Source organism: Kogia breviceps, chromosome 6 (assembly GCF_026419965.1).
Source record: "Kogia breviceps isolate mKogBre1 chromosome 6, mKogBre1 haplotype 1, whole genome shotgun sequence".
Lineage (NCBI taxonomy): Eukaryota > Metazoa > Chordata > Mammalia > Artiodactyla > Physeteridae > Kogia > Kogia breviceps.
Window position 1 is genome coordinate 2,025,103 of NC_081315.1, and position 23,778 is coordinate 2,048,880.

The 23,778-nt window shown below is 34.8% G+C and overlaps 1 long non-coding RNA gene across 2 annotated transcripts in view; it reads right to left on the bottom strand.

Annotated features, from left to right (window-relative positions):
• Positions 1 to 14,872: 14,872 nt before the first annotated feature.
• LOC136794338 (uncharacterized) overlaps positions 14,873 to 23,778 on the bottom strand; it is a 134,240-nt gene continuing 125,334 nt past the window's right edge. For both annotated transcript variants that reach the window (XR_010840948.1, XR_010840949.1), the window contains exon 7: positions 14,873 to 21,198. This is a non-coding gene — a long non-coding RNA (uncharacterized lncRNA). The remainder of the gene's footprint in view (positions 21,199 to 23,778) is intronic.

The window sequence follows — 23,778 nt, forward strand, 5'->3', positions numbered from 1 at the left end:
TTTGTATTTTAGGTTTATAGCATTATATGTATGTGAACTTTAGACAGCAGCTAAATGAGAACTAATTTTCAAATAACTTCACAATAAAATAGCCTTAATAATATATCTCTAAATATGAAGATTTGAGGAAAACACTAAAGTACACAATTTGCCTGTTTTAATTATGGAGTATTTCAAGTGTACAGAAAAGTACAAATATTGATAAACCTAACCTTTTGCACTTGTTAGAAAAATTTAAAAGGTGTTGATATTTTTCAATGTTTGTTTCACACCACTTTCTTTTTTAAAAAAAAATATTAAGAAAGTAAACTTGATACACTGCCAGCATAATTTTTTTACCAATTTCTGTATAAATACTATCCTGGAGTTGGTGTCTAAATAAATCTCATACGTTTTTATATATTTATTGCATATATAGGTATACATAGAAAGGCACATACTATTATTTTTTTACCATTACGTTTTGTATTAATGGCAAATTATCCTTTGACAAATTGTTTTTAGGACTCAATATTACATTTTTAAGAATCATTCACATTGATACAAGCAAAATTTTTTATTTGTTTTAACTGCAGTATTGTTAGTATGAAAAAATACTATTTACCCATTTATTTACTAAGGGAAAGTTACATTTATTCTATTTTTTCACTGTTACAACCTGTGATAAAATTAAAAGACTTATAAGTATCTCATGCATAAGAATGAGTATTTCAAAGGTAAAAATTTTTAAGTAAAATTGCTAGGAAATGCATATACTGAGTCTATTAGATGTATTTTTTTTAATGCTCTCCAAAATATGTGTTCCACTTTGCACTCTCACTAACTATGCACAAGAGTTTCTACTTTCTCACATCTATACCAGGCCTTGGGGAACCCAAATATTAATTATTGCCCATCTGAGGGTTGACAGATGGTATCTTATCTGCAGTCTTAATTTATTTGTTTACTAATGAGACTGAGCATGTTTTGATATGCTTATAATTCATCTGGCGAATTGCCAGTTTACATCTTTTGTCTGCTTTTTAAATTGAGTTGCTTATCTATTTATTAATCAGTTAAGGGAGCTTTTATATTCTGGATATTAATCCTCAGTCAGTTATAGTCGTTGCAAAATGATAAGATCAGTATGTTACCATTAATATAAAATTTAATGATGAAAATTGATAATAAGTACACTTCTATACATGTGTAGAAATATGATTACTATACAAAAACATGTGAGATTTATTTATACTAACCTCAGGATAGAAATTATATAGGAGTTGGGAAGACGTTTTGCTAACTTCTGTATTGTTATTTTTCTTTTCTTAACAATAAGACAGGTATGAAGCAAATTTTACATATATTAACATCCTTTAAATCTTTGTGGCTTATAATTTGCTTTTCTGTTTTTTGGGGGGAATTTCAAATTTTATTATAAATTAATCAGTATTTCGATTTTATTTTTTATTGTTTTGACTTATGTACAAAATATTATTTATTCTGATATTTTAATCTTTTTAAAAAAGGTTTATAGCAATGTTTTTAGAGATTTAATCCATACAAATTTTAAAATTTTTAATCAGTTCCTTCTTATCTAAAATAATTTCCAAACATTTTTTAATAATTTCAAAACTTATTTCTTACAGAAAACTTGCAAGAATAGACCAGGTTCCCCAACTGTTAATATTTTAGCAATTTGCTCTATCACTTTCTCTATCTGTCCATTTGAGAGTAAGTTGTCTTTTGCCCCTTAATATGTCAAGGTGTGTTTTCTAAGAAAAAGGACATATCTTATTTAACCACAATGAAATGATCAAAATCTGTATATTAACACTGATACAATATTATTTTCCAATTACAGTTCTTATTTTATATTCAAAAACTGTTCCAATAATCTGCTTTATAGAATTTATTTTCTATTCTAGAATCCAGTGCAGAAATGTGAGTTGCATTTAGTTTCCAGGTCTCTTAAACCTCTTTTAATGGCAAATATTACCTGTCTTTGTCATTCTGAACGTTGATGTTTTTGTGAAGCATAGACCAGCTTTTGCAGACTTTCCTTCAATTGCCCTGTGTCTGCTGCTTCCTCTTTATTAGATTCAGGTTATGTGTTACAGGCAGGACTGATGCAGAAGAGATGCTGGGTCTTGGTCAGGCCTTCATATCTGGAGGCCCACAATGTTGTTCTGTCACAATGTGGGTGATATTGGTGTTATCACTGGGTGTAGGTGGACTGTATGAGACTTTTCCAATGTAAAGGTACAATTTTCCCTTTGTAATTAAGAAGTAATTTTTAGAGGTATACAGTTAATGTTAGGCAAATATCAGGTTACCATCAACTTTTCAATTGCTTATTTTAGCACACATTGGTATTCTTGCCTGACCAGTTATTACGAGGTGTTGCCAAATGCTGATTTTTTTTTTAACTCTATCATTCTCATTTATTACTTGGCCTTCTTCTTTAAGGAAAAATTTTACTTCCCACCAACTTAGTTAATCATTTAATTTTTTATTTATTTATATTAGTGTAGACTTGTGTGTACACATACATTTTGCATCTATTTCTATATTTATCTATCTAAATAAAACAGTGAGTTCCTATTGAAACTTCCAATGTCAGTCGAACAGCAAAGCGTTGACTGTAGTCTTTCTTTCCATATATGTAACTCTTTTCCAACAGAAAAAAAAAAAGGGCCCCCATTAGCCTTAAAGCATTGACTAATTTGCTTAATGCTAGAATACACAGAAAACAATTTCAGAATCAATCTATATCGCTTTAAGAAGGTTGCACAAATGTACATTCCCAGTAGCAACGCATTCGAGATCCCCAAAGCCACACTAGCAGAATGTTATCAACCTTTAAAATTTTTGCCAGTCTAATAGGTGAGCATTTTATTTCAGAGAGTTTTAGTAACAGCTTTACTGAGGTAAAATTGACATATAAACCTCATATATGTTTAAGCTATACAACTTGATGTTTTAATATGTGTACATAGTGAAATTATTGCCACAATTAAACTAATTAATATATTCTTCACCTCACATGGTTACCATTTTCCTTTCCTCTCTAGTCCTGTCCTGTCATGTTTTTTTTTCTTTTCCTTTCGGTGAAAAGACTTACTTTAAGATCTATCCTCTTAGCAAAGCTCAAGTAGATAGTACAGTACTGTAAAGTACAGTACTTTAGATCTCAAGAACTTAGCTCGCATAATTAAACCTGGCATTTTTTGACCAACATTACCCCATTTCCGCTCATCCCAGCCCCTGGCAGCCACCACTCTATTCTCTGCTTCTCTGAGTTTGACAATCTCATTGTAGCACTATTGCAACACAATAGCCAAGCTACAGAAACCACCTAAATGTCCATCGATGGATGAATGGATATATATACCTACATACTATTCAGACGATACTGAAAGAAATTCTGTCGTTTGCAACAGTCAGTGAACCTGGAGGACATTATGTTAAGTGAAATAAGCTAGGCTCAGAAGAACAAATACTTCATCTCACTTAGTGTAATCGTAAATAATCAGTGGGATTTTAATTCAGTCATTCTTATGGGTTACATTTGATATGTTTGAGTCATTTTCATGTTTTGTGAATTATTTATTTGAATTTTCCCCAAATTTTTTAGGTCATGATTTCTCGCCTTTGGTTGTGACATAAGTTGAAAATATTACCTCCCATTGTGCATTTATCTTTTGACTTTGCAGTGTTTTGTTTGTTTGTTTGTTTGCAACACTGCTTTTGTATTTTTACAAAGTCAATATATACAGCTTTTCTTCTATTTAATCTGGATTTAAAGTCAAAGTTAGATCACCTTCACAAGGAAGTCACCACTCATTTCTTTTAGTATTGTATAATTTACCTTATTTTATTTTATTTTAAAATTTATATTTTTTAAAAATTTAAAATTTAGTTATATTATTTGCAAATATTTTCTCCCATTCAGTAGATTGTCTTTTCATTTTGTGGATGGTTTCCTTTGCAGTGCAAAAGCTTTTAAGTTTAATCAGGCTCCATTTGTTTATTTTTGCTTTTATTTCCTTTACTTTAGGAGATAGATCCAAAAAAATATTGCTGTGATTTACTTACGTCTTCTGTTTGTTTTTATATTCACTTTAATAGAAAATTGGTCAGCTCTATAATAAGCTGATTGCTATGTGTGTTGGAATACTGTTAAATATATAAATGAACTTAGTAAAAACTCTCATTTTCATGATGTTTTGTCATCTGATCAGAAAAGAAAAATTTTCCATTTGTTCATACCAATTTTTTGTGTCTTTGGAGGTGTTTTTAAACTTTCCTCACATTCCTTGACAACTTTTAAATCCTTTCAGTCTTCTTTTTTACTATTGTAGATAGGGTGTTCTTTAAAATTATAATCTCTAATTTTTTATTTTTGAGTATATGAGTTGTTTATTTCTGAACATAAATTTTACATGCTGCCATCCACTAAATTATTTTGTTGCTTAAATGATTATCATTGGAGGACCTTCAAGATGGTGGAGGAGTAAGACGTGGAGATCACCTTCCTCCCTACAAACACCAAATATATCTCTACATGTGGACCAACTCCTACAGGACACCTACTGAACACTGGCAGAAGACCTCAGACTTCCCAAAAGCCGTGTGGTTGACAGGGTCTTGGTGCTCCAACCGGGTGTCAGGCCTGAGCTTCTGAGGTGGGAGAGCCAAGTTAAGAACACTGGACCACCAGAGACCTCGTGGCTCCATGTAATATCAATCGGCGAGAGATTTCCTAGAGATTGCCGTCTCAACACTTAGACCCAGCTCCACTCAACACTAGCAGGCTCCAGTGCTGGATGCCCCAAGCCAAACAACTAGCAAGACAGGAACAAAACCTCACCCATTATCAGACAGGCTGCCTAAAATAATAATAAGTTCACAGACATCCCCAAACACACCACTGGATGTGGTCCTGCACATCAGAAGGAGAAGATCCAGCCTCATCCACCAGGACACAGGCACCAGTCCTCTCCACCAGGAAGCCTACGTAACTCACTGAACAAACCTTACCCACTGAGAGCAGACACCAAAAACAACAGGTACTATTAACCTGCAGCCTGAAAAAAGGAGACTCAAACACAGTAAGTTAAGCAAAATGAGAAGACAGAAGAATATGCAGCATATGAAGGAGCAAGGTAAAACCCCACCAGACCAAACAAATGAAGAGGAAATAGGCAGTCTACTTGAAAAAGAATTCAGAGTAATGATAGTAAAGGTGATCCAAAATCTTGGAAATAGAATGGAGAGAATACAAAAAACATTTAACAAGAACCTAAAAGAACTTAAGAGCAAACACACAATGATGAACAACACAATTAATGAAATTAAAGATTCTCTAGAAGGAAACAATAGCAGAATAACTGAGGCAGAAGAACGGATAAGTGACTTGGAAGATTAAAAAGTGAAAACAACTACCACAGAGCAGAATAAAGAAAAAAGAATGAAGAGAATTGAGGACAGTCTCAGAGACCTCTGGGACAACATTAAATGCACCAACATTCAAATTATAGGGGTCCCAGAAAGAAGAGAAAAAGAAAGGGACTGAGAAAATATTTGAAGAGTTTATAGTTGAAAATTCCCCTAATATGGGAAAGGAAATAGTCTATCAAGTACAGGAAGCACAGAGAGTCCCATAGAGGATAAATCCAAGAAGAAACACGCCAAGACACATATTAATTAAACTACCAAAAATAAAATACAAAGAAAAAACACTAAAAGCAGCAAGGGAAAAGCAACAAATAACACACAAGAGAATCCCAATGACATTAACAGCTGATATTTCAGCAGAAACTCTGCAAGCCAGAAGTGGGTGGCAGGATATATTTAAAGTGATGAAAGGGAAAAACCTACAGCCAAGATTACTCTACTCAGCAAGGATCTCATTCATATTCAACGGAGAAGTTAAAACCTTTACAGACAAGCAAAAGTTAAGAGAATTCAGCACTACCAAACCAGCTTTACAACAAATGCTAAAGGAACTTCTCTAGGCAGGAAACACAAGAGAAGGAAAAGACCTACAATAACAAACCCCAAACAATTAAGAAAATGGTAATAGGAACATACATATCAATAATCACCTTAAATGTGAATGTATTAAATGCTCCAACCAAAAGACATAGACTGGTTGAATGGAAACAAAAACAAGATCCGTATACATGCTGTCTACAAGAGACCTACTTCAGACCTAGGGACACATACAAACTGAAAGTGAGGGGATGGAAAAAGATATTCCATGCAAATGGAAATCAAAAGAAAGCTGGAGTAGCAATTCTCATATCAGACAAAATAGACTTGGAAATAAAAACAAAAATAAACAAATAGGAGCTAATGAAACTTAAAAGCTTTTGCACAGCAAAGGAAACCATAAACAAGAGGAAAAGACAACCCTCAGAATGGGAGAAAATATTTGCAAATAAAGCAACTGACAAAGGATTAATCTCCAAATATACAAGCAGCTCAATTTCAAAAAAACAAACAACCCAAACCAAAAATGGGCAGAAGACCTAAATAGACATTTCTCCAAAGAATATATACAGATTGCCAGCAAACACATGAAAGGATGCTCAACATCACTAATCATTAGAGAAATGCAAATCAAAACTACAATGAGGTATCACCTCACATCTGTCAGAAAGTCCATCATCAAAAAATCTACAAACAATAAATGCTGGAGAGGGTGTGGAGAAAAGGGAACCCTCTTGCACTGTTGGTGAGAATATAAATTGATACAGTCACTATGGAGAGCAGTATGGAGGTTCCTTAAAAAACTAAAGATAGAACTACCATATGACCCAGCAATCCCACTCCTGGTATATACCCTGAGAAAACCATAATTCAAAAAGAGTCATGTACTGCAATGTTCATTGCAGCTCTATTTACAATAGCCAGGACATGGAAGCAACCTAAGTGTCCATTGACAGATGAATGGATAAAGAAGATGTGGCACATATATACAATGGAATATTACTCAGCCATGAAAATAAATGAAATTGAGTTATTTGTAGTGAGGTGGATGGACCTAGAGACTGTCATACAGAGTGAAGTAAGTCAGAAAGAGAAAAACAAATACCGTATGCTAACACATATATATGGAATCTAAAAAAAAAGGCTCTGAAGAACCTAGGGGCAGTTCAGGAATAAAGATGCAGACATAGAGAATGGACTTGAGGACATAGGGAGGGGCAAGTGTAATCTGGGATGAAGTGAGAGAGTAGCATGGACATATATGCACTACCAAATGTAAAATAGATAGCTAGTGGGAAGCAGCCTCATAGCACACGGAGCTCAGCTCAGTGCTTTGTGACCACCTAGAGGGTTGGAATAGGGAGGGTGGGAGGGAGACACAAGAAGGAGGAGATATGGGGATATATGTATACAGAAACTAACACACCATTGTAAAGCAATTATATTCCAATAAAGATGTTAAAAAAACCCAATTGTTATCATTACCACCATCATTATCATCATAAGTATTGATTTTATACGGTTTTCTAAACACATTGTTATCTCATTTCCAAATAAAAGTCATTTTACTGTTTTATTACCAATTTATTGCCTCTAATTGGTTAACTGATTTTTCTTATCTAATGACATTGCCAATAACTTCAGTACAATGTAAAATATTATTGGAGAAAGCAGGCTTACTTGCCTTTTTCTTAATGTGGATGGCAATTTACTCGTGTTCTATTAAGTAAGATACTGACTGTAGGACTTTAGGACTTAGGTATATGTAAGCACCATACATATATAATGTTAATGAAGTAGTAGGTAACTCCAATAGCTTGAGAATTTTTACGGGAACATTTGCTGAATTCTATTGAATATTTTTTCAGTATCTGTGAGAATAGCATGTGATTTTCTTTTTAGATCTATTAACGTGTTCTGTATTTATGAATTTCCTTCTATTAAATCAACATTTTTAGAGTCATAAATCCTGTTTTGTCATGGTATACTTTTTGCTTAAGATGGCTTTAGATTCTGTTGTATTTAGTGTTTTTGTATTGATTGTCTTTTTTTTTCATTTTAATAAGTTTATTTTCATTGTCCTAATCTTTTTGGCAATAGTGAGATTTTTTTTTAAAAAAAGCATCAACATTTAATTTTAAAATATGAAATGTTTTCTCACATGACAATCATAGCATCAGACATCACTTGTGTATTTTATAGAGGAACTAAGCGTTTTTTTGTTTTTTATTTTTACTTTTTACTTAATTTTTTATTGGAGTATAGTTGTGTTTCTGCTATACAGCAAAGTGAGTCAGTTATACCATCTTTTAAAAAATTGTTTGTACTGTTTTTATCCAGTTTAAGTATAAATATGATACTGGCTTCAACAAAAGAGTTTGGACAACTTTCTATTTTTTTATGTTGTGGAATAATTTATGAAGCATTGGGTCATTTCGTCTTTGAAGGTTTCCTATAGCTCCTTTGTGAATCCACTGAGCCTGCTGCTTTCTTAAGGCAGAGTTTCTCACTCCAAATTTTCTTCAGGACATTTTTAGCCTAACCTTTTTCTCTCTCATGGGATCAGTTTTGGAAATTTGTATTTTATTAGGAAATTATTCATTTAATCTAGCTTTCCACAATTATTTTCATAATTTGCAATATCCCTTTTATCAAGTCTGCAGTCATCTTTTTTTGCTGTTGTCTAATTCCTTCTCTTGGTTACCTGCCTTGTGATTTATTATTTTGCATATTTTTTACTTGAACAAGTCAATTGTGTGACTATTATGATGGTTAATTTTATCTGTCAATTGGGTCAGAATATGGTGCCTAGTTGTGGGGCTAACCGCCGGTTTAGATGTTGCTGTGAAGTTAGTTTTCAGATGTGATTGATATTTAAATCGGTAAGGTATATTACCGTAACACAGTTGGGCTTCATCTCATCCATTGAAGGCCTTAGGATCAAAGATTGAGGCACCTGAAGAAGAAGGAATTCTGCTTTGTTTTCAGCCTTTGGTTTTCACACTACAGCGTCAGCTCCTGCCTGAATGTCCAGCCTGCAAGCCTGCCCTGAGATTTCAGACTTGCTTGATCCGATTCCTTAAAATAAACCTCTGTCTATAAAGAGATATAGCCTATATACATAAATATAAATAAACATATATATATATGTATATATATATATATATATATATCCTTGTTTCTGTTTCTCTGGAAAACCCTAATTAATGCATAGGTTTTGCTACTTGTTTTCAAATAAATGGATTCTAATGTAATAATTAGATATACTCTTTACCTAATATCTACATCATGTCTGTTTTAAGCCTTATTTCTTTCTTTAGACTTTCTACTGCATTACCTTGTTTTTTTTTTCCCTAGCATATGGAATTGGAAAATTAATTCAAGTATTTTCATTCATTCACACTTATTGATATACTTGTTTATAGCTATGAACTTTCCTTTCTTTCTTCAATGCTTTAAAATAGCCTACAGTTTCTGATATGTAATTTTCATTCATTAGTTTTCAGAGATTCTGCAATTCCAATTTGTATTTCCCCCTTCACTCAAGATTTGTTTAATAGAAGGTTTTGTAATTTCCAGGTTGAAGGCCTTTTTAAAATTTGTTTATATTTTCTACTTAGACTGCATTGTGGTGGCAGGTATTGCTTGTAATATTTCTACACCTAAAATATAATCAGTGTTGTGATTTTCCCTGTGGATGGGAGAAAAAGTTGTATTCTCTATTATTAGAGTGGTACTGTTTTTATTTTTTATTCAAAAGATTTATCTTGTTGATTGCATTATGTAGGTCTTCTGTATCCATATTTGGTTTTTATCTGTTAAATCTGCCTTTTACTGAGAGTTATAGTAAAGTCTCCTATTGTGGTATTTCTACCCATTTCTTTTGGCATCTCTTAATCCCAAGTACAGCTTTAATAACTCTCCTTGGGATTTAGTATTAAACATTATGTGAAGAGATATAAGTTCACTATATTAAATATGCTGCTCATATCGTTGACTGCATGTTTTGTTGTCTATTGCCTAAGCACTGTTGCTGCAAAGCGAGTTCAAAACTATTAGCTGTTTGTAGTGTGCTTTCTCCTCTGGACCATCATTCTCTTTATTCCAAATAACCCGATTTGCCTTAAAGTCAATTTTGATTGATTAATATTAAAATATTTATTTTTTATTAATATTTTTCTCATATATATTTCTATTACATTACTTTCAGTGTTTCTAAAATCTACATTTTTATACGATTTGAAGGCATGTTTACATTGTCTTTTGGCATACATAGCTTATAAAGATTTTATTTGCTATTTCTTCTATTATTTTTATTTTAACTTTCACATGTAGTCCTATAATTTATTTGAAGATGATCTCAATAATTTTTCATATTATAGTGTAGCAGGGTTTTTTTCACATCATTTACTAAATAATGTCTTTTCTATAAATTTTGCTGTTCTTCTTTACAATTTAAAACCATACGTGCAGGGGTTTTTTATTCACATAAATACGTGGGTCTGATTTGGGGCACTGCATTTATGTATCTGTCATATTCTTCTCTGTCCCACACGATTGTCATTTCTCTGGCTTTATAACACATCTTAATTTTTTTAGGGTAAATCTCTCACTATTGCTTTGCTTTTTAAAGCATAGACTTAGTTATTTTTAAGTTATGATTTTATTTTATTCATCTGTTAGAGGTGTTTGCACCTCTAACATGCACATGAAGAATCTTCAGATTCTTTTCCCTTACTGCCTTGCCCTAATCACACATCTGTAATATACTATTTATTCTTTCCTATAATAATCTTCGAATTTCCTGAACTAAACTGAAAAAAGATAACTTTTTAAAGTTTAAGAGCTACCAGAGAAAACCAATGTTCCAAGGAGTATATATTTGCCGCAGCACTGAAGGTCAACTTTAGTTGTAGACACAGAAATCCTCAATAAAATATTAGCAAATGAAATCCATCTGTGTTATTAAAAACTAATATACCATGACCAAACTGGGTTAAGTTTAGCATGCAAGAGTGATTTCATATTAGGAAATTCATTTACACAATTCATTACAATAATTAATTAAAGAGAAAAAAATGTATTATAACTTCAATAGAATCCAAAGTGTCTTCTGATAAAATTCAACATTCACAAATGATGAAGAGAAATTTTACTGCTCAAAAATAAATTAATAAAATGCAACTCTTAATATACTATAACAGAAAAGTTTTCTTTATATAAAACACACAACGTATCATATCTACTGTTAGAAAAATGTGCATTAATATCAAGGGAAAAAACTACATCTTAAAAGTATATATTATCAAACATTTTGTGAATCATGTCAACACACTGAGAGATGGAATTAGAAAGATATTATTATTTGCAAATAACATGTTTGTCTACATAGTAAATCCAAGAAATCAAGCAACAACAAAAACAAAATAGTAACACAAATGACAGCGTTCAGTAATACAGATTAATGAAGTGTTAATATAGATAATCATTCGGATACCAAAATGGTTCTAAAAAAGGAGTCTGACGGATAAATGAACAGAACAAAGCATTATATATGTAGGTTCAGGAAACAGAGCTTATTACATGTTATGAGACACTACAAATTGGTGAAAAAAAATCAATCAAAAAATTTCATCACACTAATATGCTAATCTTTTCAAGAATGGTAGATTATTTCACAAAACACACAAAAAAATTTAGCTTTGTGTGGAGTATGGATTAAAATGAGAGGGATAAAACCTCAATATAGGAATATGATAATTTGTATATGACTATATGAAAAAAGGCTTTCTGAAGATGATGCTATATCCATAAACCGTCAATGAAAAGGAAATATGTAGGTACATAAATATAAAAACATAGTACACACGATCAACAAAGTCAAAATATAAATGACATATGAGGAAAATATTTACTACTTTTAAGACCAATGGTTGTCTAAATACATTGATACAGTAAGAGTTTTTACCAAGAAATAAAACGATTACCAACATAATTTTATGCTAGGAGCCTCCTTCCTTGTGGTGATTTTTTTCAAATCTTTGGAAATTCTGAGCTTCCTAAAAATTGTGAAAAGTTTAAATATTTCCCCGATTCAAATGAGAATCCCTGTTCTCTTGAACATAAGAGAAGGTCCTGTCTTTAAAATCGTATCCCTCCCGTGTGAGTATGTGAGGGTGTTTGCAAGGGATATTTTTATAGATAGAAACGGGCTGGGGAGGGTGCACAGGTAACTTGCTGTCTAGGTGTTAAAACTCAAGCCACCTGGTTTATGTTCACTTCCCAAGCCACGGCAACTCCTGGGTTGGAACTCCCACTTCAAAAGTTGGACTTACAGAAGATTTGGTTTGGGGCCAATTGCCAGAATCTACTGCTCCTGACATTTACTTACTTTTCTTCCATAAAGATTTCTGATCATCCCAGGCTCTGCTGGCACCTTTTGCAGGTACCAACTGCATGGCTGTAGTTCTACCTGAACAGATAGTTTTAGTGACAAAGTTGTTCTTAGGTCTGGAGCCTAGGAGAAAGTGTCCCTGCAAAATCTCATACTATTTAAAAATAAAAAATGCCCCATTGGACTCAGCTATTCAAAATAGAGTCTTTCAGTTAATTGCTCTGATAATTGCCTAATGACTCTACACATTTCCTGAATTTTTTTCTTTGTACTTGACATTCCCCTGAGATATTTGTAGTGGAAAAGTTCTTACTTCAGCATTGGATTTAAATTTCAAGGATCCTTGACTGAAGTTTTCTGCTGTGCTTTCTTCTTCGATCTTATTCCACTTTTCCTATATTTTGGAAATTCTTCAAAATTTCTAATACACCAATGGAAAGTTATCTCATCATGCTGTTCATATCATTGTTCTGGACTTTTCATATATCTATATCTATATATATTTCCTTGAGATTTATATTTTTAATTTAAATACAATTTGAGGCTAAAGAGGAAATGGACACATTTTTTTCCCTCAGCCACTGTGTATCAATTGACCAGCAATAATTTTTTAAATTTTATTAAGCAGCAACAAAGTGTCCATCCTTTTAGCGAGTGCAAGGGAGAAACTTTTGCCCTTTTCTCCATCTTCTGAAGAGCTTTTTGCACTCGGATCGGGCCATCTCTCCATTTCCAAGCACGCCACTATAGACCGGTCACGATCATGCGTACTCTCGAATATTGCAATAGCACCTAATTCATGTCTCTGCGTGCTAGAGCCCCCCTAAAATCTATTCTTCTCAAGGCAGCCTGAATGATTTTTTTAGTATGTAAATAATATGAAATCAACCTCCTAATAAAAACTCTCCCACATCTTCCTCTCACATGTATAAAAAATCCAAATCCCTTACCCAGGTTGAGTAAATCTTTCATGCCCAGCACCGGAAGTCATCTGTCGGTAATATTAACATATACTGTTGTTCCCACTCTAGGATTTTTGAACTGGCTTTTTCCTAACTTTGAAGTTCTCTTTCTTCTGATCTCTGCATGGTGGGCTCCGAGGTGTCCTTGAGACTTCAGCTGAAAGGTCACGTCTTCAGGAAGGTCTGCCATGAACACCTAGGCTGGATCATTCCTCCAATCAGGCTAACTCCCCATTGTAATTTACTTTTTACAGCTCTCTTCTAACCATCCTTCTGATGACTTCTACATTTCTTTATTTATGGCCCAGACCCACACTATGCTGTAAAATGTATGAGTGCAAGAACCTAGTCTGTCTGTTCACTGCTGTATCCCAGGTTCATACCACAGTGCCAGGCACACAGAAGATACTCCATGTTTATTTGTTGCCAAGTGTAGGGCTGGATGAATGGGAGATTGGGAGAAAACCCCAGGTGTGTGTGGTGCGTGCCTGGTTTCTGGGATTGTTTTCTCTGTGGCTGCTTGTTTTGCTCTGATGAGGACCAGAACTCTTCACTACCTCCTGTCCCCGAAGGGACAAGCAGACTAGTTAGTCTCCTCCTTAAACTACACCCCAAGGTCCCCACTGGTGGCACCTACATCTGGGTGCACAAGTTCAATTCAGGGACGGCTGTAGAAAGCCCCTCACTAGGTTCAACCTGCATTTCCAAATCAGTAATCTTTCTTATTAATAAAGCTGATACTGTGATCCCTATTTGGCCTTGGGTGTAAGTTACATAAGAGTTTGGAATAGCAAAAATATCCCTGAACGCAATACACTCAGGAAGAGAAAACCTCATCACAAAGTCTAGTCATTCTAGGAGATTTTACATACGTGAAAAAAAATTCAGAAGGACAGACAAAGAGAAAGGAGGTCATCCATCATATTGTTGAGATAAGGTATGAGAAAATTACAAAAGCAAAAAGCAAAAGATAAATTGGGAAGAACTGAACACTCAATTTGTGACCGAAATAGAAAATTTTATATCATCATTCATTATTCTAGACTATTTACTAAAATTCATTATTCTAGTTCATGCATTTTAAGCATAACAGTATAAATGATTACATATCACTAAGTCTCCACACTCACTTAAAATGCACTTTAAAGTTCTGCTTCACTTTTATTACTATCAAAAACAAATTAATCTTTACATCATCCTCACATAATTACTAAACAATTTTATTATTTCAGTTTTCCTGATTTGTGACTCAAGATGTGATCTATCCTGGGTGTGCACTTGAGAAGAAAGTGTGATCTGCTGTTTTTGGATGGAATGTCCTATAAATATCAATTAAATCTATCTTGTCTATTGTGTCATTGAATGCTGTGTTTCCTTATTAAGGAAGATTTTTAATCACAGTTTCAATTTCATTACTTGTGATTGGTCTGTTCATATTTTCTATTTCTGATCTTTCGTTGATGATAAAGACAAAATTCAGAAAAAAATTTTTCTTTTTGAATTTTATTTTATTTTTTTATACAGCAGATTATTATTAGTTATCTATTTTATACATATTAGTGTATATATGTCAACCCCAATCTCCCCATGCATCCCACCACCACCACCCCACCGCTATCCCCATTGCTGTTCATATGTTTGTTCTCTACATCTGTGTCTCTATTTCTGCCTTGCAAAGTGGTTCATCTGTAACATTTTTCTAGATTCCACATATATGTGTTAATATACGATATTTGTTTTTCTCTTTTTGACTTACTTCACTCTGTATGACAGTCTCTAGGTCCATCCACATCTCTACAAATGACCTGATTTCATTCCCTTTTATGGCTGAGTAATATTCCATTGTATATATATATATACCATATCTTCTTTATCCATTCGTCAATCGATGGGTATTTAGGTTGCTTCCATGACCTGGGTATTGTAAATAGTGCTGCAATGAACATTGGGGTGCCTGTGTCTTTTTGAATTATAGTTTCCTCTGAGTATACGCCCAGTAGTGGGATTGCTGGATCATATGGTAGTTCTATTTTTAGTTTTTTAAGGAACCTCCGTACTGTACTCCATCGTGGCTGTATCTATTTACATTCCTACCAACAGTGCAAGAGGGTTCCCTTTTCTCCACACCGTCTCCAGCATTTTGTTGTTTGTAGATTTTCTGATGAGGCCCATTCTAACTGGTGCGAGGTGATACCTCATTGTAGTTTTGATTTGCATTTCTCTAATAATTAGTGATTTGGCCAAGATTTTCATGTGCCTCTTGTCATCTGTATGTCTTCTTTGGATAGATGTCTGTATAGGTCTTCTGTCCATTTTTTGATGGGTTTTTCATTTTAAAATATTGAGTTGCATGAGTTATTTGCTGCTTGTATACTTTGGAGATTAATCCCTTGTCCATTGATTTCTTTGCATATATTTTCTCCCATTCTGGGGGTTGTCTTTTCATCTTGTTTACAGTTTCTTTGCTGTGCAAAAGCTTTTAAGGTTCATTAGGTCTCATTTGTTCATTTTTGGTTTTATTTTCATTACTCTAAGAGGTGGGTCGAAAAAGATCTTGCTGTGATTTATGTCAAAGAATGTTCTTCCTGTGGTTCCTCTAAAAGTTTTATAGTGTTTGGTCTTACGTTTAGGTCTTTAATGTATTTTGAGTTTATTTTTCTGTATGGTGTTAGGGAGTGTTCCAATTTCATTCTTTTACATGTCGCTGTCCAGTTTTCCCAGCACTGTTTATTGAAGATGCTGTCTTTTCTCCATTGTATATTCTTGCCTCCTTTATCAAAGATAAGGTGACCATATGTGCATGGGTTTACCTCTGGGCTTTCTATCCTGTTCCATTGATCTATATTTCTGTTTTTGTGCCAGTACCATACTGTCTTGATTACTGTAGCTTTGTAGTATACTGAAGTCGGGGAGCCTGATTCTCTAGTTCCGTTTTTCTTTCTCAAGATTGCTTTGGCTATTCGGGGTCTTTTGTGTCTCCACACAAATTGTAAATTTTTTTGTTCTAGTTCTGTGAAAAATGCCATTGGTAGTTTGATGGAGATTGCATTGAATCTGTAGATTGCTTTGGGTAATATAGTCATTTTCACAATGCTGATTCTTCCAACCCAAGAACATGGTATATCTCTCCATCTGTTTGTATCATCTTTAATTTCTTTCATCAGTGTCTTATAGTTTTCTGCATACAGGTCTTTTGTCTCCTTAGGTAGGTTTATTCCTAGGTATTTTATTCTTTTCTGGCAATAGTAAAGGGGAGTGTTTCCTTAATTTCTGTTGCAGAGTTTTCTTCATTAGTGTATAGGAATGCCAGAGATTTCTGTGCATTAACCTTGTATCCTGCTACTTTATGAAATACATTGATTACCTCTAGTAGATTTCTGGTAACATCTTTAGGATTATCTATGTATAATATCATATCATCTGCAAGCAGTGACAGTTTTACTTATTCTTTTCCAATTTGTATTGACTTTATTTCTTTTTCTTCTCTGATAGCCACGGCTAGGACTTCCAAAACTATGTTGAATAATAGTGGTGAGAGTGGACATCCTTGTCTTGATCCTGATCTTAGAGGAAATGCTTTCAGTTTTTCACCATTGAGAATGATGTTTACTGTGCATTTGTCATATATGGCCTTCATTATGTTGAGGTAGGTTCCCTCTATGCCCACTTTCTGGAGAGTTTTTATCATAAATCGGTGTTGAATTTTGTCAGAAGATTTCTCTGTATCTATTGAGATGATCATATGATTTTTATTCTTCAATTTGTTAATATGGTGTATCACATTGATTGATTTGCATATATTGAAGAATCCTTGCATCTCTGGGATAAATCTTATTTGATCATGGTGTATGATCCTTTTAATGTGTTGCTTGATTCTGTTTGCTAGTATTTTGTTGAGGATTTTTGCATCTATATTCATCAGTTATATTGGTGTGTAATTTTCTTTTTTTGTAGTATCTTTGTCTTGTTTTGGTATCAGGTGATGGTGGCCTTGTAGAATGAGTTTGAGGGTGTTCCTTCCTCTGCAGTTTTATGAAGAGTTTGAGAAGGATGCATGTTGGCTCTTCTCTAAAAGTTTGATAAGATTGACCTGTAAAGCCATTTGTCCTGGACTTTTGTTTGTTGGAAGATTTTTAATCATGGTTTCAATTTCATTACTTGTGATTTGTCTGTACATATTTTCTATTTCTTCCTGGTTTAGCCTTGGAAGTTTACACCTTTCTAAGGATTTGTCCATTTCTTCTAGGTTGTTTATTTTAGTGGCATAGAGTTGCTTGCTATAGTCTCTCATGTGGCTTTGTATTTCTGCAGTGTCTATTGTAACTACTACTTTTTCATGTCTAATTATATTGATTTGAGTCCTCTCCCTCTTTTTCTTGATGAGTCTGGCTAAAGGTTTATCAATTTTTTTTATCTTCTCAAAGAACCAGCTTTTAGTTTTATTGATCTTTGTTACTGTTTTCTTGTTTCTATTTCATTTATTTCTACTCTGATATTTATGATTTCTTTCCTTCTACTAACTTTGGATTTTGTTTCTTCTTATTTCTCTGGTTCCTTTAGGTGTAAGGTTAGATTGTTTATTCAAGATTTCCCTTGTTTCTTGAGGTAGGATTTTATTGCTATAAACTTTCCTCTTAGAACTGCTTTTGCTGCACCCCATAGGTTTTGGATCTTCATGTTTTCATTGTCATTTGTCTCTACGTATTTTTTGATTTCCTCTTTGATTTTTTGAGTGACCTCTTGGTTATTTAGTAACGTATTGTTTGGCCTCCATGTGTTTGTGTTTTTTACGTTTTTTTCCCTGTAATTGATTTCTAATCTCATAGTGTTGTGTACAGAAATGATGCTTGATATGATTTCAGTTTTCTTAAATTTACCAAGGCTTGATTTGTGAACCAAGATGTGATCTATCCTGGAGAATGTTTTGTGTGCACTTGGGAAGAAAGTGTAATCTGCTGTTTTTGGATGGAATGTCCTATAAATATCATTTAAATCTCTCTGGTCTATTGTGTTATTTAATGTTTATGTTTCCTTATTAATTGTCTGTCTTGATAATCTATCCATTGGTGTAAGTGAGGTGTCAAGTGTAAGTGAGGTCCCCCACTATTATTCTGTTAATGTTGATTTCCTCTTTTATAGCTGTTAGTATTTGCCTTATATATTGAGGTGCTCCTACGTTGGTTGCATATATATTTATAATTGTTATATGTTCTTAGATTTATCCCTTGATCATTATATAGTGTCCTTACTTGTCTCTTGTAACAGTCTCTATTTCATCTGATATGAGTATTGTTACTCCAGCTTTCTTTTGTTTTCCATTTGCATGGAATATCTTTTTCCATCCCCTCACTTCAGTCTGTATGTGTCCCTAGGTCTGAAGTGGGTCTCTTGTAGACAGCATATATATGGGTCTTGTTTTTGTATCCATTCAGCAAGCTTGTGTCTTTTGGTTGGAGCATTTAATACATTCACATTTAAGGTAATTATTGATATGTATGTTCCTATTACCATTTTCCTAATTCTTTTGAGTTTTTTTTTTTTTTTTGGAAGTCCTTTCCTTCTCTTGTGTTTCCCACTTAGAGGAGTTCCTTAAGCATTTGTTGTAGAGCTGGTTTGGTGGTGTTGAATTCTCTTAGCTTTTGCCTGTCTGTATGATTTCTCCATTGAATCTGAATGAGATCCCTGCTAGGTAGAGTAATCTTCATTAGAGATTCTTCTGTTTAATCACTTTAAATATATCATGCCACTCCCTGCTGGCTTGTAGAGTTTCTGCTGAGAAATCAGCTATTCACCTTATGGGAGTTCCCTTGTATGTTACTTTTCGTTTTTCCCTTATTGCTTTTAATAATTTTTTCTTTGTCTTTAATTTTTGTCAATTTGATTACTATGTGTATCAGCATGTTTGTCCTTGGTTTTCTCCTGCCTGAGATTCTCTGCACTTTCTGGACTTGGGTGACTGTTTCCTTTGTCATGTTAGGGAAGTTTTCGACTATAATCTCTTCAAATATTTTCTCTGGTCCTTTCTCTCTCTCTTCTTCTTCTGGGAACCCTATAATGCGAATTTTGGTGTATTTATTGTTGTCCCAGAGTTCTCTTAGGCTGTCTTCATTTCTTTCCATTTTTTTCTTTATTCTGTTCTGTAACAGTAAATTCCACCTTTTGTTCCAGGTCACTTATCTGTTCTTCTGCCACAGCTATTTTGCTATTTTTTCCTTCTAGTGTATTTTTCATTTCAGTTATTGTATTGTTCGTCTCTGTTTGTTTGTTCTTTAATTCTTCTAGGTGTTTGTTCTTTAACTTTTCTAGGTCTTTTTAAAATATTTCTTGCATCTTCTCGTCCTTTGCCTCCATTCTTTTTCTGAGGTCCTGGATCATCTTCACTGTCATTATTCTGAATTCCTTTTCTGGAAGGTTGCCTATCTCCACTGCATTTAATTGTTTTTCTGGGGCTTTATCTTGTTCCTTTATCTGGTACATAGTCCTCTGCCTTTTCATTTTGTCTATCTTTCTGTGAATGTTGTTTTCATTCCACAGGCTGCAGGATCATAGTTCTTCTTGCTTCTGCTGGCTGCCCTCTGGTGGATTAGGCTATCTATGAGGCTTGTGAAAGTTTCCTGATGGGAGGGACTGGTGGTGGGTAGATCTTGTTGTTGCTGTGGTGGGCAGAGCTCAGTAAAACTAATCCGCTTCTCTGCTGATGCGTGGGGTTGGGTTCCCTCCCTGTTGGTTGTTTGGCCTGAGGCCACCCAACACTGGAGCCTACCCAGTTCTTTGGTGGGGCTAATGGTGGACTCTGGGAGGGCTCATGTCAAGGAGTACTTCCCAGAACTTCTGCTGCCAATGTCCTTGTCCTCATGTTGAGCCACAGCCACCCCCCGCCTCTGCAGGAGACCCTCCAACATTAGCAGGTAGGTCTGGTTCAGTCTCCTATGGTAGGTCTCTCAGGTAGGCCTGGGTCACTGCTCCTTCCCCTGGGTCCCGATGCACATACTACTTTGTGTGTGCCCTCCAAGAGTGGAGTCTCTGTTTCCCCCAGTCCTGTCAAAGTCTTACAATCAAATCTGTTAGCCTTTAAAGTCTGATTCTCTAGGAATTCCTCCTCCCATTGCCAGACCCCAAAGTTGGGAAGCCTGACGTGGGGCTCAGAACCTTCACTCCAGTGCATGGACTTCTGTGGTCTAAGTGTTCTCCTGTTTGTGAGTCACCCACCCAGCAGTTATGGGATTTGATTTTATTGTGATTGTGCCCCTTCTACCATCTCACTGTGGCTTCTCCTTTGTCTTTGGATGTGGGGTCTCTTTTTGGGTGAGTTCCAGTGTCTTCCTGTCAATGAGTGGTCAGCAGTTGTGATTCCAGTGCTGTTGCAAGAGGGAGGGAGTGCATATCCCTCTAAGCCACCCTCTTGAACCCCAGAAACAACTTCTGTCTCCCTATAGCTCTGTCCATGTTCATTAGAGTTGAAAAGACAATCGGACTAAAAATGACCTAAACACAGTGGCTTGATCGATTACAATCAATCTATCAAGCTGACATATCACTCATTCAGTCCAATGACTAAAAGCTCTGCTGAGAATTATCTTGATCTTATAGACTGGATTAAACTGTGCCAGAAATCTTTACAAAAGAAAGGAAGGGTTTCTTGACCAAATGAGGACAATTATCCTCAGCAAAATAAAGCAAAATACCTCTATGATTTGGACACTAATTTTGGGTGGAGAGGAGATTCTGAACGTGAAGGCTCTGGATGTGAAGCCCCTTACCCTGATTCCTGTTTGCCTGGGGTTTCCTCATTCCCTCAAGTCTCATGTGCTCTTTACTGTCAGCCCAGCGTAACAGCCACAGAAATAGGCTAGCTCCTTCTTCTCTCTGAAAGAATATAAACAAAGCAATGTTTTAAATTATAAACAAAACATTTTTAAAGACTTTTCACTCAACAAAACTGAGACAGTTTGATAAATTCAACATTGCGCTTGTTAGAGTCAAAGAGCGAAAGGACATAGTTATAACACACAGAAATGAACAGGTTAAAGAAAGCTGATTTTCTAAAGAACAGGGTTCTGGCCCGTAGCATTCTAGGAAAGCTGAATCCTGTGTTAGGGACCCCATTGCTTTCATTATCCACAGCATCCAACCATGAATAAAAAGCTCTTGTGCCTTGGAGCCTGCCTTTGGGGGACACGGCTGCTGTGTGAGGGGTCCCACGTTGCCTCCTGGACTCACAAAGTTCTGCTCACAACCAGCACCAGCCACCAGGTACACAGGTGAGGACGTTTTAACCGAAACAGCCTCAGTCAAACCACAAATGAAAGTAATCACCGCAGTCCCAAGAGAGCAGCTCAAGTTGTTACATCACAAGATCGCTGGCAGAGTATATAAGTCCATGCCACTCTCTCATTTCGTCCCAGCTTACCCTTCCCCCTCCCCATGTCCTCAAGTCCGTCTGCGTCTTTATTCTTGTCCTGCCCCGCCACATAACACAGGGAAGGCACAGGGAGGTCACCTAGAGGGATGGGATAGGGAAGGTGGGAGGGAGATGCAAGAGGGAGGAGATATGGGGATATATGTATACATATAGCTGATTCACTTTGTTATACAGCAGAAACTAACACACCATTGTGAAGCAATTATACTCCAATAAAGATGTTAAAAACAAAACAGATCGCTGGCAGAGAAAAATGATGTCAGTTCTAAGCTTCAGAGGTTTGGCAGCTGGTTGGTTTTGGAGCAATAGATAACTGATGAACTAATTCACAGAGTTTTTACAAATATTAAATCAATATTTAATAATATTTAATGAATATTAAATAATTTAAATGAATTTAATTTACATTTAAATTCATAATTTAAATCAATATTTACAAATATTAAATATTAATTCCTACCATGCTTGTAACAGAAGCTAGCGCAGCATAAGAACTCATTAATATTACCTCTTAATATTACCATAATTTTCTTACTCCTGACTTTACTACGTATCTTAAGGATGATAAGTATGAATGTAATAGCACACTCTTTATCCATAATTTGAGGGAATAAGGTAAGGGGTGGTGCAAATTTAGGGAACTGAGACGTGATAGCTAAAAGTAGCTTTGCAGTAATTTGCACAAGGACCTTGAGGAAATCAGTACTCAACTCTGGGTTTTAATTTCCTTTTCTGTAGAGAGAGTAGTACTAAGGTATCCAAACTTGTATATTCATGAGTCTACATTGTTCAAATAACCCGTGTCCTTTATAAATCTCTCGTGGTTTTTCTTTTCATTATACAATATTCGTGGCTGTTTTATTAGAATACATTATGTTTCCTGACCTTCTTAAACACTGTATGATCCACGCCATGGAACCCTTGCTAAAAGACTACAGATCATTATTAATATTTTTACAGGTGTAAAGACTTGCTCTGGAAGGAAATGTTGAATGTTATAAGGCTATTTGTGTCTATACTAAATACTCCCAGACTGTACCATGTGTATACTTCTGTCTGCTTAATTTCTGTAGCTCTGTACCTTCATCTGTAACTTTTACAATGTAATCATCTGGTCCTTATGCTGGAAATTTAAAAAAAACAAAAGGTTTCTTTTTTGTCATAGGCAGGGATGGAATAAAATGAAGACCTTTAGAACTATGCTGAAAACAGAAAATAGATAAGCTCCAATCTAAGGCCTGGAGGTTTCTTTCTTAAAAACAAACACACAGACTCAGTGTAATATACATACAGTTAAATGCATGCAATTTATACCACCACAAAAAATATATAATCGTTTTAATGAATAAAAACAAAGTTAATGCTTAATGTATTGAGAAATTATTTTTAAGAAATAAAACACTGTTAGTGGCTTAAAAGTGCAATTTGTATACCTCCTAATCACAGGTCTCTTTCTCTAAAGGTAACAATATATATATATACACACACATACACATACCGGTCCTTCATTTGTGTTGGATTTAGATTAAATGTGGCTTATAAAAAGCAGGGACACAAATCCATATAAACATCCATTCTGAAAGAGCAATGGAAGCTCAACATGCTCTGATCCTAAGATCTAACCAATATCCATCACAAGATGGTTTTTATTGGTAGGAAGGAAAAAACTACAGCGCCCAGCCAAAGGGGTGCAGCAATTGCGGTAACTGACATATCCTCTCCTTGCAAGATGTCCGCTGGACACACTCATCGTAAGTTTCAGAATATTGACGTTTCCTGGGTTTCTGCTTTTTTTTTTTTTTTTTTTTTTAAGATGTGTGAGAGCAGAAGAATGGAAAAAATCACTAGCTTTGAGGCTAGGGAAGGTTGGAGATCATTTTTGAAAGGGCGGCACTACTCCAGAAAAGAAAAAAATTTACAATCCCACATCTTGTTTTAGAGTTTTAATCAACTCATGGAAGGGAGCATATCTATGGTAAACTCTTTTCCACTCAAATCCTGTGTTAATGCTGCATGCTTTCGTT